Raw genomic sequence first — 16,123 nt, forward strand, 5'->3', positions numbered from 1 at the left:
ACACCATCTTAAAATAGCACTCGAGGTGTATATGTCATTTTCTGATATGCACAAAAAAGTAGCATGATCAGATCATTAACCTTCCTACCATGATTTTTCCTACCAGGTAAGTGCCTCTTCCTCAACTCACAATTTTCTTATAAGGAATTTTCCTTGACCATCTGGCAAAGGAGGTGGAAAATAACATTTTATCAACCATTCTACCTTATATACCAGTAGAACAACAAGAAATGGACTGTGACGACAGTATGGCCCTCTCAGGAGTAGTTCTGAAGGCCGTGGGAAAAAGGGATGGTTTGCCCGGAGATATTCCTTACAGTGGTATATCTTGTCATCTACTAATAGATAAGGCATGAGATAAGGATACTCCGCAATTCATAGCAAGTGTGGTTAATTTTATTGGATAGTAAAGGAAATGAAAGAAGCAAGTTTGAGAAATTAGAGAAGAATGAGGATTCTTGCAGAGATATTTGTATAATGGCCCAGAGTGTGACAATATTTATGTCACATGTGAATTCTTATCAGAAGGCCATTATTCCAGGGGAAATTTTAATAATCAGCTGCACAAAATTACTTAAGTGAAATATATGTGAGCCTCCTTCAAGTGCCACTGTGATGCTTTCACAAAGACCTCACAAACAAGAAGTAGGCTATGCAGAAAACTGATGGCATGAACTTCCCATAATTACAACTATTTTAGTTATTCCTGCCACTGAGTACCCAAACTCGCTAATGGAAGTAAGCAGCTTCAAGCCCCTAAGCTTTTATAATAGGCGAAGAGTAGCTTTAAAACAGGTCAATTTTATTTATCCCTTTCGTCTTAGAGAAAGTAGCAAGTTGTCCTTTCAAACAGATATTCATTAAGGTTTTGAAAATACTTTCCCCCTTTGTGCCTCTGCCAGTACCAAAGTCCATACACTGATTAAATGATGACAAACCACATTAGTATTTTATAGAGCATGGCTTTTGACTGAGGTATTCTTTATACATCAAAGTAAGGACAGCAGTGTGCCAACGTTCACAGAAATCGTTAAGTTTTCGTGGTCAGGTATCAGTTGTCAACAACAACATGCAAGATGTAGAATATATTCTGCATGGGTCTAGAAGTCAATACATAGAAGTAGGTAATGATAAATCCCATAGTTACTCGTAAGTACCCATTCACAAAATATTGGATTACTATTTCCAGGACTGACATCTTGTGCAATTTAGAGATTTTAGTGCCTCAAAGACAGGTTTCTGCTAGTGGATCCATGATTCCATTGAATTAGAAGAGGTAACAGCAACTTGCCTTTTGGGGATTATAATGCCATTTGGGGAAAAATGGGAATTCTGATGTTGGTTTGGGTGATTTTCACAGATTGGAAACATGGCAGAGTTTGGATGGAGCCACATTTTATTTTAGAATACTTCATTATTTTTTTAACATCTTTATTGGAGTATAATTGCTTTACAGTGGTGTGTCAGTTTCTGCTTTATAACAAAGTGATTCAGTTATACATATATATATGTCCCCATATCTCTTCCCTCTTGCATCTCCCTCCCACCCTCCCTATCCCACCCGTCTAGGTGGTCACAAACCACCGAGCGGATCTCCCTGTGCTATGCGGCTGCTTCCCACTAGCTATCTACCTTACGTTTGGTAGTGTATATATGTCCACGCCTCTCTCTCGCTTTGTCCCAGCTTCCCCTTCCCCTTCCCCATATCCTCAAGTCCATTCTCTAGTAGGTCTGTGTCTTTATTCCCATCTTACCCCTAAGTTCTTCATGACTTTTTTTTTCTTAGATTCCATATATATGTGTTAGCATGCTCAACATCATTAATCATTAGAGAAATGCAAATCAAAACTACAATGAGATATCATCTCACACTGGTCAGAATGGCCATCATCAAAAAATCTAGAAACAATAAATGCTGGAGAGGGTGTGGAGAAAAGGGAACACTCTTGCACTGTTGGTGGGAATGTAAATTGATACAGCCACTATGGAGAACTGTATGGAGGTTCCTTAAAAAACTAAAAATAGAACTACCATACGACCCAGCATTCCCACTACTGGGCATATACGCTGAGAAAACCATAATTCAAAGACTCATGTACCAAAATGTTCATTGCAGCTCTATTTACAATAGCCAGGACATGGAAGCAACCTAAGTGTCCATAATCGGATGAATGGATAAAGAAGATGTGGCACATATATACAATGGAATATTACTCAGCCATAAAAAGAAACGAAATTGACATATTTGTAGTGAGGTAGATGGACCTAGAGTCTGTCATATAGAGTTAAGTAAGTCTGAAAGAGAAAAACTTCATTTTTTTTTACACATAATGGTGAATGTTAAGGAAAAGCTATTGTAGTAGTATAAAAGCAGTACCACCATGGGCTCAAATCATTCAGAAATAACAGTTTATATTACAAAAAAAATGGCCTAGCACCTTACCAGTTGAGTTACAGATTGAAATCAAAGGGAGTATGGTATAGTTGACGGAGAAGAAAAATCCTGAATTCCATCTGTGGCTTGATTCGTTGCAGAAATGATGAATTATCCTTTAAATTAACTGACTCACTTTTTCTAATATATATATTACTTCCTTCCCCCAAATATATATAAAGAATGTGTATTGCTTCTGGTTACCTGTTTAACTTAACCCATATGTGAGATAATATTTAGGCAATAGATCAGAATTAGAGGAGAAATTAACATTTTGAAGATATCTTGGACTTGGAACTGTATGAAATAATCATATGGGTTTAGAATTGTTGAGTCTGCCTTCCTTTTTTAATTGAAATATAGTTGATTAATATATTAGTTTCAGGTGTACAACACAGTAATTCAATATTTTAATGCTTATACTCAATTTAAAGTTATTACAAAATAATGGCTACATTTCTCTGTGCTGTATAATATATCCTTATTTCTTATAGGTCTGCCTCCTTTGGGTCGCACAGTTATATATGAATGAAATTTGCATTGAAAAGGGAATTGTTGCATTATATTTCTTCGGGGAAATTATTTTGGTTTGGAAGTTTATGTACAGGAAGAAGGGTTTATGTGTATGTTGAGCAGCCAAGTTGTGGATTATTATAGTCATTCATTTTAGGTCTATTACTGAGCATGTGAACAGACCATCTATTTTAACTCAGTCTCCTATTATATTATTCTGAACTATTCTTCCACTTACACTATGGAAGAATAAAGACTCACTTTTTTCAGCTCCTAGAAAGTTGTAGGTTCATGACCTACAATCACCTATTTAAATACTCTTATTTGGAACTTTAATATTGAAAGAATAGCTTAAAAATAAATGGCTAATCACAGCAATGGTGTGGAGAATAGAGTAGAGGTGATGTTGGAAGCCAATGAAGTGGGAGTATTGGGAGCATCCACAAGTCAGTTTCTGTGATATGATACTTGTCAAATGTCACGTTGCCTAGTTTTCATTTTTCCTGACAATTTTCTAAACGTTGTTATCTAGTCTTTTTGATAATTCTTTGAGCAGCTAGATATCCTTCCAATAAGTTCCTTTTTTGCTTAAGTGAGTTACAATACATTTATCTTGTTTCCCAACCAGCACCCAAACTGACATGGAGGAAAAAGCATGTGAGTTGCTGAGAAACTAAATAAATGGCAATATGTGAGTATTGAAATTGATTTTATCTCACATCATGTAGCCTACTCAAACAAAAAGTAATTTCACAATATAACTGCATGTTATGTACCAAGGAAACAAAAATATGGGGAAAGGAGTATAATTCTAGGAACAAGAATTTATATGAAGGACACAGACAGAAGATGTAGGCTCTAGAATAGACTGAGGAACAGATTCACCAAAGAACAAAGGTAATTTTAATTACTAATCAGGGGGAGAAGTTAGAGTAGAAGCAGGAGGGCTTTGACTGTAAATTTATATCAAGAATGAATCAATGTTTCACAAATTTGCTTGAGTATAGAATTATTTGGGAGCCTTATAAAATTATGTTTACAAGACCCTCCATTGTAGATTCTGGTGTATTAGTGTTAGGATGGGTCTAAGAATATCTATACTTTTATCTAAGTCCCTAGATAATCTCACAATCCAAAATGCCTGGGGCAATTTTGGACTAAAAATAGTGTTGTATGAATAAGAGTGCTAATTATCAACAGATGTTTGAAACTCAGATAATTATGATTTAAAGGCTACATTTACTTGTAATAACACAATCATGCTTTTGAAAAGTTTTAAAATGAGATTGTTTTGAAAAAGTCACCCAATTTCGGAATGTTATCCTCAGCTCAATAAACTGGAGAGATGTAAGTTATTTTATTATGTTGCTTGCAAGTAGCTTGGACTTAAAAGTGCAGAAAGGGAGAGCTGATTGTCTGCGGCATCCTGAAACAGTCATACATTGCTTTCAAATTCAGTTGGCAAGGATTCAGTCAGAAACATCTGCAAGAATTTAGCACTGTGCCATGTATTCACTCATCTTTCTACCTGTTACTCTAATTACCACACTATAAAATTTTAATTTTTATTCTATCTCCGTCTGATGCTGCTGGAAGATTATAGAGTAAACACAGCAGGGAAAAGGAGTCTAAGATAAGAAAGAGAAGGAGAATAAGGCAGGAAAACAGAGAAAATAAACTTGGAAGCTATGTGTCATCATGTATAGAATAACAAACAGACCCTCCACATCCTATGGTTTCTGCTTCCAACATAGTCTCAAAAGTCATGGAAATTACGTTGAAGTTGCTTAATATATTTGGCAGGACAGTATAGTGTCAAGTAACAAACTGGGTCAGTGTACATATTAAGAGAGGGGAGATAAATTTATTATAAGGCTACATGCACTTCTATACATTTCCTTCACTTCCTGCTCATTTGGGTTTTTTTAAGCTATATTGCAAGCAGAAGATAGTCTGAGATGTCTTATATTCAGTTTTTCCTGAATTTGAAAATCTTTGTGTCAGGTTGAGCCATATTTCCTTCTGAGATACAACTTGCACTGTTGAGGAGGTAGGCTATTTTATACGCATATGATTTGGGAGGGTATGTTGTGAAATCCTTTGGAAGAAGGAACTGACAAAAGGAAAAAAAAAGGAGGGATAGTTGTGAAAGAGGCCAATACCCTAAATGGTAACGTAGCTCATGACCTCATAAATTTATGTCTTAGGTTCTACATTGTTTTTGGAGTCTCAGTTTTCCAATATATTATTTTTAAAATACAACCAAAAGGAAAACCCAATATAAACTTCTTCAAGTGAATTGGAACTTGAAGTTATGCTACTCAAAATGCACAGTTTAGTGAAACTGGTCCTAGATGCTCCAGTGTGTCCCTAGTACCCTCTCCTTTGGTGTTAAGGCTGATATATTAATCAAATAAGGTATCATGTGCATTGTTAGCATGCAGTGACACAATAGTAGTTCCCAATTGTGTTCTCCAGACTAGAAGCTCACGTGAAAGGTAGAATCTGCTCTCTATATACATCAACCAAGGAGCACAGCAGACACCATGTCTCATAGCTTCTGATTGGGTTACATGACCTGTTTTACATGTGGTCATGGTTATTCTGAGGATCTAATACTGGGTCATATTTCTATTCCTGGAGCCACAGGTGAAACTGACTTTACATGAAAAATATGGAAGAGAATTGGAAACAAATGGTAACAAAGTAAATTTGATGTTACATTACCATAAAAATAAGGAAATGTTGTTGGGCTTATGGAAAACCCACAGAAACTATTAGTATATTTACAAATTTATTCCAGGAGTTATTTAGATAGTTGGGTAATGTTTTTGGTCCTCCAACTTAGCATCATATTATTTAGAGCATGCTAAAGTACCCTAAAATACACAGAAAAGTTAATTACAGGTTTTTGAAAGTACCCATGCCATCCTCCGTTATAAGTAATAATTAACAGATGGATCTATTTCTTTTACTTTATCGTCATTAAAAAAAAACTTACATGATTAAGCAGTTCATTTTATTTCCAAATGCTTCCATAATAAATATTTATTTCCAAATGTTGCCAAAATCTTGCAATTAATGATTAAAATGTTTATCCTAAGAATGAGTCTCAGTAGTAAAATGTCGTTAATCACAGGTTTTAACACCAAATATTTGGGCATAGTTTCTTTAAAACATCCAAATTGAAAAAGTTAAGTGTTTTTATACAATTAAGCTATTTTTTTTTGTTTTAAATAACTCTGTAGCCAAATAATGCTCTGGTATTGACTGTTCTTTTAGTCAATTTGGTCCCCAAAGATTTATCTTTACTTATTAAGAATAGTAATATTTTAAGGGTATATTTAAAGTGAGTTATTTATACTCCAAGTACAAATTTACTATTTTGATAATTTGAAATGCACTCAAAATTAAGGGCCATTTACTATTAAAACAAAGGAAAATGAGGGTCTTGATTAAACTTAAATATGTTAGTACTCTTAGTTGCAAGTAATAGAAAGCCTTCTTAAAGTAGCTTAAGAAATAAGGGAAATACAGTAAATCCCAGACTCCAAGGAAAGTTTAACGACCACACTGTGCAGAAAAGGAGGTGTGTCTCAGAAACCATGACTTGTATACTACCATGACTTTTTCCTAAAGATTTTTCTTGTTTGTTTAGATCAGTTTCTTTTGTTGTGTTAAGGTTTGCTTTACACCTAAGTCAAGAGAGATACCAAAAACTCCAAGTTTTATCTTTTGTTCCTTTTCCAGTGAAAAATATTACTTTCGATATTACTCTACTTCCAAGTTCTGAATCCAATTGAATCAATTTTATTAACAAGGCAGTTCCTTTATTAAACTTATGGAGGGAATGGAACAGTTCAAGAAAAGGCGCTCAGGGGCAAGACACAGACCTACTAGAGAATGGACTTGAGGATATGGGGAGGGGGAAGGGTAAGCTGGGACAAAGTGGGAGAGTGGCATGGACATATATACACTACCAAATGTAAAATAGATAGCTAGTGGGAAGCAGACGCAGAGCTCGGTGCTTTGTGACCACCTAGAGGGGTGAATAGGGAGGGTGGGAGGGAGGGAGACACAAGAGGGAAGAGATATGGGGACATATGTATATGTATAACTGATTCACTTTGTTATAAAGCAGAAATTAACACACCATTGTAAAGCAATTATACTCCAATAAAGATGTTATAAATAAATAAATAAATAAAATGAAAGTGTAACTAAAAAAAGAAAAAGGCGCTCAGTGCTGAATGTTACAGATCTTACATTAATAATTTAAGGTGGCATACAGCTCATTTTTACCACTTCCTATATTATCCTTACTTATAAATAATATGTATGAAATAAATGAATGAACTCTTTCAGGCTACCATGGTTCTACTCAGCTATTTCCTTTTAAACCTGCTTCTGTAGATTAAGGAAAATGTATTGGAATCCAAAGATTCTAATCAATCAAATCAAATTTAAAAAGCTAAACAAGATGAAACCCAATAGCATTTTAAAAAAAATGTTCTTAATTTTATTTATTTATCTTTTTGGTTGCGTTGGGTCTTCGTTGCTGCATGGGCTTTCTCTAGTTGCTCTTTGTTGCAGAGCATGGGCTCTAGGCATGCAGGCTTCAGTAGTTGCAGCACGTGAGCTCAGCAGTTGTGGCTCACGGGCTCTAGAGAGCAGGCTCAGTAGTTGTGGTGCACAGGCTTAGTTGCTCTGCGGCATGTGGGATCTTCCTGAACCAGGGATTGAACCCGTGTCCCCTGCATTGGCAGGCGGATTCTTAACCACTGTACCACCAGGGAAGTCCCCCAATAGCATTTTATTAACTTGAATCTCCTATATTATTCACTCAATTTTTCTATTATGTTTGTCTACCTCGAATGTGTAAATTAAACAACTGAATTTCTTATTTGTTTTTTTTTTGGCCAAGAAATCTAGGCAAAATCTCAAGATTGGTAAAGGGAAATATTGAAAGTATTCAACAACTAATTGGTCATACTGGTAGTTTTCCCATGCAAAGTTATCACCTAAATGTTCTGTTTAGCACTGAAAATCACACCTCCTATGGTTCACATTTATGTTTCATCTAAGAACAGGTGGAAGAAGTCTGTATGCCAAGAAGCCTCCCATGGTATTCACAGTTTGAAAGCTTGAACTGGAAGGGGATCATTTGACTTGTAAACAGTTTTACTTTTATATAATTGACATGAAACTGGCAATACATCACACAGGTATGTCATAGAATATTTCCCTTCACACAATACAATGTTCTAAGAACTGCTAGCAAATCATGCTTTTTAGTCTGTAACTCAGAATTTTTTTAAAATAAAAGAATACATTGTTAGTGATCAAGCATAAAATATGTATTTTTCTCAATCAGTAAATACATGGGATCTTACTATACTCAGCTTAAAATTAATCACATGGATGGTTTCCTTTACACTTTCAGAGTGGTTTTTGGTACTAAATGTACATCAAAGAAGTTATTTTGATAAAGGCTTATGTGGAATTATCATTTGAATAAACTATTTCTAAGCCTATTCTATTTCAGTATTTCTACACTGTTTTCCATATAACAGTGTGGATGCAAATAGTCTCTTTGTAGACAGTAGAATCAAAATAATTTTTATGTCTTTTTCTAGAACCTGGTCTTGGGCTCCTTATGGGAGGTAGGATTATTTCCAGGTACAGAGATATTGTAACTGGAGCTAAGATTGGTAGAGAAAAATAAAATGATAGTCTTATGTTCTTTAAAAACTTCACTCAACAAAATATTAACTAATCAACTCCAATAATGTATAAACAGAATTATACAACATGTAATTAAAAAGATTATTACAGGGAGGTACAAGGGTTAGAGTCAGAGAAGCAGAGGCCAGAGAGGGAGAATGTCAGGGAGGGAGATACACATGGCCATACCAGGATAAGAAACCAGGAGGTTATCAGTCACAGACCTCATTGGCAAACCCCAGACCGGGGAAACAGATTACTCATGCCTATTCTCTCCCTATTACAATGGAGAACAGTGAGGACTCAGAGGATTCATGCTGCTCTACATGACCCTTGCATTGGCTGGTATGAGAAGACATTAGCCCATTTCCCACACACCTCTGTGCCCACATAACATGTGAGGTAAGAGGAAGAGGAAGATAGAATCAGTCCAGAAGAATTTAACCACTGAAATAAGAAAATAAGTATTTAAAAGTGGCTGTTTTAAAATTGAACATTTTTGTTTTATGTCCTACACCTTTTATGCCCTTCCTCAACTATTCTTAAGTATCCAGAAGAAGCTTATGAAGAAGACTGAATCATTTTAGAAAATCAAGTTGCCATATTCTATGCTCATCAGAAAAAAAATTAAAATCAATAAAAGGGCTATATTATGTCAAGGAAATAACTCAGAAAAGGACAAAATGATAAAAATATCGATTCAAAGTATTTAGTGCTCACTATGTACCAAAAAGAATATAAGATGAATAAACAGTCAACTAGTTCAATATTTTGAAAAAAACATGTTCTAAAAAGTGCAAGTAAGGAAACAACAAAAAAAAAGAAAAAAATTCCCCAAAATAATAAAAAATTCCAAGATCTTAAAAAGGACAAAAGTTTTCAAATTGGGAGAAGTATGAGTTGTCAAAGAGGATAAATAAAAAGATCTACATCTAGAAAAACCATTGTGAAATACCAGAACAGCCAAGAAATATGCATAGCCTAAATTTGTTTTTCATAGAGAAAATGGGTAACCTACAAAGTTGTAAAATTTGAATGATTAAACTTCTCATCAATAATACTAGGGCTTCCCTGGTGGCGCAGCGGTTGGGAGTCCGCCTGCCGATGCAGGGGACACAGGTTTGTGCCCTGGTCCGGGAGGATCCCACATGCCACGGAGTGGCTGGGCCCGTGAGCCATGGCCGCTGAGCCTGTGCCTCCAGAGCCTGTGCTCTGCAATGGGAGAGGCCACAACACTGAGAGGCCCACGTACAGCAACAAAACAAGACAAAACAAAACAAAAGAATAATAATAATAATAGGGCTGAATAAATATATACGTTCACACTTGAAAGGATTTGGAAGTTCAACTTCAATATATTCTTAAAAATACATTAGAGTTAATGTACATAGACAACTATGTACATTAGGGAAGAAATGAAGGACAGGAAGATATGAGACAAAGGAAACAGTGTCTCCAGTATAGGAAGCAGTGGGGGTTTGCAGGATGACAGATTTTCAGCAGCCTAATGAGCATTCTGCCCATGCTGGAGCAATAAGATTAAGGGTTCCAGGAGAGAAGATAGAGAGAGAGAGAGAGTGTGTGTGTGTGTGTGTGTGTTTAAAGACAGGATGGGTAGTCAAGATGCCATCTAGTCCATAGTATGAGAGGCAGTTTGAAAGAAAGTAAGATAAGATAAAAAACAGTATGAAAAAATAACACATGCATATAGCAACTTGAAATTTCAAGGGGAAAATACATGGTCCCAACATGAAGAAAACGTTCCATACTGGAAAACAAAATGAAGGGTTCCAAGCCACAGTCAGAACAGAGAAAAAGTGGAAGGTGATAGGGATTAGGCAAAGAAGGAAACTCTTCTCCCAACAATAAAAGACCAAAATCAGTTAAAACAAATCAGGAACAAACACAAACTGTGTAAGAAAAATCATACATCAAATGTGAAACAAATCAATATGTATCATGATTTGGATAAATTAGTGGAGACTAAGGAAAAAAAAATCTGAATTTAATGCTAGAAATACCCTCATCTGATAGGCACCAGGCTCATTGCACTGGAAGTGTTGAGAATAAAATATAATCAAAGAAACACTTAACACGGCAGGAAATGATATTTATTTCAGGATAAGAATGAAAACTCTTATTTACTTTTAGATGCAACGTATAACAAATAACAAAGCCATAGTGTGGTCATTGCAGGACAAATGCTATTACTTTTGAGAATATTTTCACGGGTGAGGCTGACTGGAGATAGAGAATGATTAAGATGGAGTTGGGGTGCAAGATGTTCATTGGAATCAAAACCTATGATATTTAGGAGGAGGAAATATTTATGCTTAGAACTTTGGTGTCTTTTATGGGTAGCAAAAACTGCAACGTTAAATCTGAGACTTTATTAAAGTGCAATACCATAAATAGAAATAGGTCAGTGAAGAATATAGATCATAGCTCTAACATTTTGAATGTTCTTCAGAGCTTTCTACTTTGAACTGAGCCTACGTTCAATAAATACTGTTGAACTGAAGTATAGTACAGCTACTTTGAAGGAACTAAGACATAAAATTATTTCCATACTGATGACTACACATTTATTTAAGGACTTTAAGTAATACTTTGCGAATGGTTACTATGACACTTACTCCTATTGTGATTTTGGTATCTATTGAAGCTGCTGTCTTGTAAAGGAAAACTTCAGGTTATGTTTAATTTTAAATAGTATCATCAAGGATCATTATAAAAAGTGTTGCAATCACTTAGGGTAATGACCTCAAGCTTTATACATGTTGAGGTCATTACCCTAAGTGAAATAAGCCAATCATAGAAAGGCAAATACTGCATTATCCCACTTATATGAGGTATCTAATATGGTCAAATTCATAAAATCAAGGAGTTCTGATGGTTTCCAGGGGCTGTGGGGTTGGGGGGAGACATGGAGAGTTACTATTCAATGGGAATAAAATTTCAGTTAAACAAAATGAAAAACTAAAGTGTTGAAATCTACATTTCTCTCTAGGTACTTCTTTCCCTATTTCTATTTTCTCCCCAAAACACAAAAATAAAACAAAGAAAAAAATCTTAAATTTGTCCTACCATTTAACTAATTTTGTTTGCCAAATGCAAAAGCCAGAGCCATTTTTTTTTTCTCCATCTTATCAGCAGCATTTAACTCTCTGTACCATTTACTCCTTCATCAAACGCTCCTACTCTTTGCTTCCAAGAATTTACATTTACCTCATTGGCTGTTACTTCCCAGTCTTCTTTGCTGGATCCTGCACTGTTGGATCAAACTGTATTTGGGATTCTTTGGGCTTAGTCTTGAGCCTCATTAACCCCTTAATTTCTCTAACTTACACAAAATGAACTCATCGACTGTTACAGTTTAAATATTATCAACATATTAATGACTTCCTAATTTAAATGTCCAGGTCTCACCTCATCTGTAAATTCAAATAAAAATTTCCTAATACTAGTTAAAATTTTCACTCTCAAGTCCAGTAGCCATCATTAATGAGTTCAAAACAGAACTTCTTTAATTCAAATCTGTTCTCATCTGTTTTCTGTCTTAGTAAATTGTATTACCATCCAAATAACTATTAAAGGCAAAATTAGAATTCCAACTGACCATCCTACATTCAGCTAATCAAATCATCAGCTAATTTTGATAACATTTACCTTCAAAGCAAAGAACAAATTTCCATTCACTTTTCTTCAATCCATTTCTATTATCCTAATCCAATCCAATCCAATCCAATCCAATCCAATATAAACCAATCTACCATCATTTCTTACCTGATATTACCATTTATATGACCTTCCCAACTCCATCCTTGCTCTGTAGTCACATTGATTTTTATTAAAATAAAAATATTTTATTTTCCAATATACAACTATTGAATGACTTTCCATTATCCTTACAAGAAACCCCAAATTCTTAGCCCTTGCCTACAATGCCCATCATGACCTGCCCTTGCCTTCTTTACTGGCTTTAAGCTACCCTGGCATACATTTCCTTAAGCTTCTGCCATAATGGCATCCTTTTAGCTTCTTTGAATACACAAAACTTACTTCTTAGTGTTTTTTTCTGGAATATTCTTGCTTTAAATCCCAACCTAATTCTCTTGTTCTGATTACACATGTCTCCAAAGACTGTTCTTTCTATTTTTTGTTGGCTTCTACTGCTTTCCTCTAGAACGTACGATCCAAAGGTTCTGGGACTTTTAATAATGGAGACAATTTTGAGTTTCTATTGTTGAGATTAGTTGGAGGCCAAAGATCAACATTCAATAACTCATATATACACTAATATGTATAAAATAGATAACTAATAAGAACCTGCAGTATAAAAAATAAATAAATAAAATTCAAATAAAAAAATTCAATAACTCACTGTTGAATGGTAAATAATTTTACCTGATTTTGAAACATTAAATGATGCTGTGCCTTCTTGACTATTAAACTGAAGAAAATATTACATGTTGCATTAGGACTTGACTTATCAAATATAATATTTTTCGAATATTGAAAAAAAAAAGCATGGTTTCTTTTAGAAAGGTGTTATTTTACGGTCTGAAGATACATAAAGAAAGAGGGAGTAGCACTGACAGATGCTGAACTTAATGGCCCTCCTTTTGTAACAGAAGAGAATGCAAAGCTCCATAACAGAGTGTGATTTGGGAAGTAACCAACAGACACAGTGTGAGGCTCTTTTATGAGAAGAGTATCTGAGATGTTAAAACCTCTCTGTGGGACTGGCTCTCTTCTTCCAAACCCTATGATGGAAAAAGCACTCTTTTGAAGCTCTTATCTTTTCAGTTTGGCCAGCATGGTTGCAAAAAAAGAAAGATGTTTCCAGCCTCTTGGATTATCCAGGGAAGTTATTTCTCAGCTTTCTGGAAGAAGTTGAAGGCAGTGGAAATGTTACAACCCTGAAAGCTAACCCAGACCTCCATGACTGAAATAACGCAGATGCAAAAATACTTTTCTAAAACAGGTTGTGCCAATTGGCGTTGCAGCTTTAAAATTCCACTGGGGGGAGAGCTCAGTCTTGCTGATTTAATTACTAGGCTTTGACTGACCTTATTTGTTTAGATTTTGCTGTACTGAGTGCTGCTGTGGAATCCTGCTTAAATTTATTTAGTGGTATTGAAAGAAAAAAATGATGGAACTATATCTGTTAAAAATAACAATAACAAAGAAGAGATTTGTACAGCTAAGAAATATCTTATTTTGGAAAGACCACTTAAAAAAACATTCCCAGATGCTTGTCTGGTCATACAAGCCAAATGAAGAGAATTGTTGGTAGTTAAAAAGTAATTCACCGAAGTGAGTGCAGCTGTAGCATTGGCTTTACTGCCAGACTCAGTGTGATCTATAGAAGCAAATCCTAATTGTTTCAAGTGAAAAAAAAATTCTTTACTCATGAAAATAAGTCTGAAATGTTTATTTCATGTATAAAAAAACACTGGTGAATTTTTAGCAATGAAATTGTAAAGAAGAAAGAAGAGTTTGCCAATCTGGCAAATATTAGCCTTATATATATGTGCAGCTGAACAGTTATTTACAAATTATTCTAAAATAAGCATGTGAATATTGAAAAGCCATTTTTATTCCCTATTGTATCTCTTGAGTTTAAATGGCTTGAAAATAGGGAGTTTGAAAAAGGAAAAAAAAAAGAGCATTTAAATTATTTATTTATTGATAATACTTTAAAACTTGGTATTGAAATATCATTGAAGCTATGAATATTTTATTGACCTTCTTTAGGCATTTTCTTTACCAAGGATTGTTTCCACACCCTTCAAAGCAAAGGTTTCTATGTGGTGAATACTTTCCATACCCGCTGAGGGTAAATGTTAACTTTAGTCTGTACCTCCTAGATTTCTTTGGGTTATTACTTGCTTTATCTTGTCGCACTTTAAACATTTTTTTTTCCTATTTTGGTACTTACCCTAATTTTGAAACTACTTATTTTAATTTTTTTTCTCCTCCAAGAGACTACTATTTTTTGCAGGTCAAAGCAGGAAACATTTTCACCTTAGTTGTATATGCCTCAAGTTCACACAGCACTTTAAGTGCAGAGAGGAGTCCTGCTACCTAGTAGAGCACTGGTTATGTAAAATGAGTGAAGAAAGAAGTGATAAGTTTTATATAAATTCCTAGAATTTATTTTTGTTTTTATTATCAGATATTTTACTTAAATATATTAGTATTTTTGGATGCATAAGAAATATTGGTACAGGGGTTATATTTATTAATCAAAGTTGATTACCTGCAATAAAGATGGTTTATTGCTGTACCTTAATTTACTAAATAAATATAGGGAGTCTAACAGACTTACATTCAAACTATATAATAGATTCATTGGGAAACTGCACTAACCACAATTTACTTTAAAACAAAGTTGTTAGAATTCAGATATTCTAGTAGGTGAAGAATAGACTTATTCACTGTCAGAGTATATATATATATGTTTATATATATGAAATTTTTAGGTATCTTAACTGTAAAGAACTATCTCCTGAACTGTTCATAAATTTCATGTTGAATCATTAAGCTAAATTATTAAAAAAAACTTCTGCATTTAAAATGTAGAATATTAAAAAGAGGAATTTAAAGCTTTTAGGGGTTTTAATATCTATTGTAGTTTTAAAAGTTACTAAAAAAACCCCCCTAAAACTGTACATGGAAATAGTATAAGTTGTTGGAGGTATGAAGGAGTTACAAAGAAGCACACTGGAAATCCTAAATTAAAAATTAAAACACATTTTTCATTTAATAAATATGTTTTGGGGCACTCTATGTATCAATTACTGAGAATACAAAACATATTTAGCCTTTGTTTTCACAGTTTACCCAGTAGTGTGGGTGGGGCGAGAACAATAAACATGAATGGATGAATGAATAAATGAATGAATGAATGAATATCAGGTAGTGATATGTGAACAAAGAGAAATGAAGCAAGTCAAAGAGAAAATGGCAACTGGGAGTCAACTGATAAGGCTCCATCTGAGCAGAGACTTGAAGTGTGGGAGCAAATTATTTGGGTAGCTGAGGGAAGAGTGTTTGGGGCAGAGGGAACAGTTTGGCAAAGTCCCTGTGGCAGTACATCCCTGGATTTTTCCATAAACACAAGGTGGCCTGTGCACCTGAAATAAAATGAGTGAGATGGAGACTAATGGACTACCAGATCAGAGAAGTCGTCTTGCACAACATCAGGCAGGGCTGTCTATCTTATGAAGGTATATTTGACTTTCATTCTGAATAAAGTGTGAAGCCACTAGATGGTTTGGAGTCAAGGAAAATGTCTAATTGTTTTAAAAAGAACATCTGTCTAGCTTTATTAAGAATGAAATATAGAAGGACAAAGATGGAAGCAGTGAGACTGGAAGCAGTAAAATGGGTGACCAAAGTTTGATAGTTAGCTGGAATGCCCTAGTGTGACCATACCTGCTGTTT

This window comes from Tursiops truncatus, chromosome 18, assembly GCF_011762595.2.
Source record: "Tursiops truncatus isolate mTurTru1 chromosome 18, mTurTru1.mat.Y, whole genome shotgun sequence".
Taxonomy (NCBI): Eukaryota; Metazoa; Chordata; class Mammalia; order Artiodactyla; family Delphinidae; genus Tursiops; species Tursiops truncatus.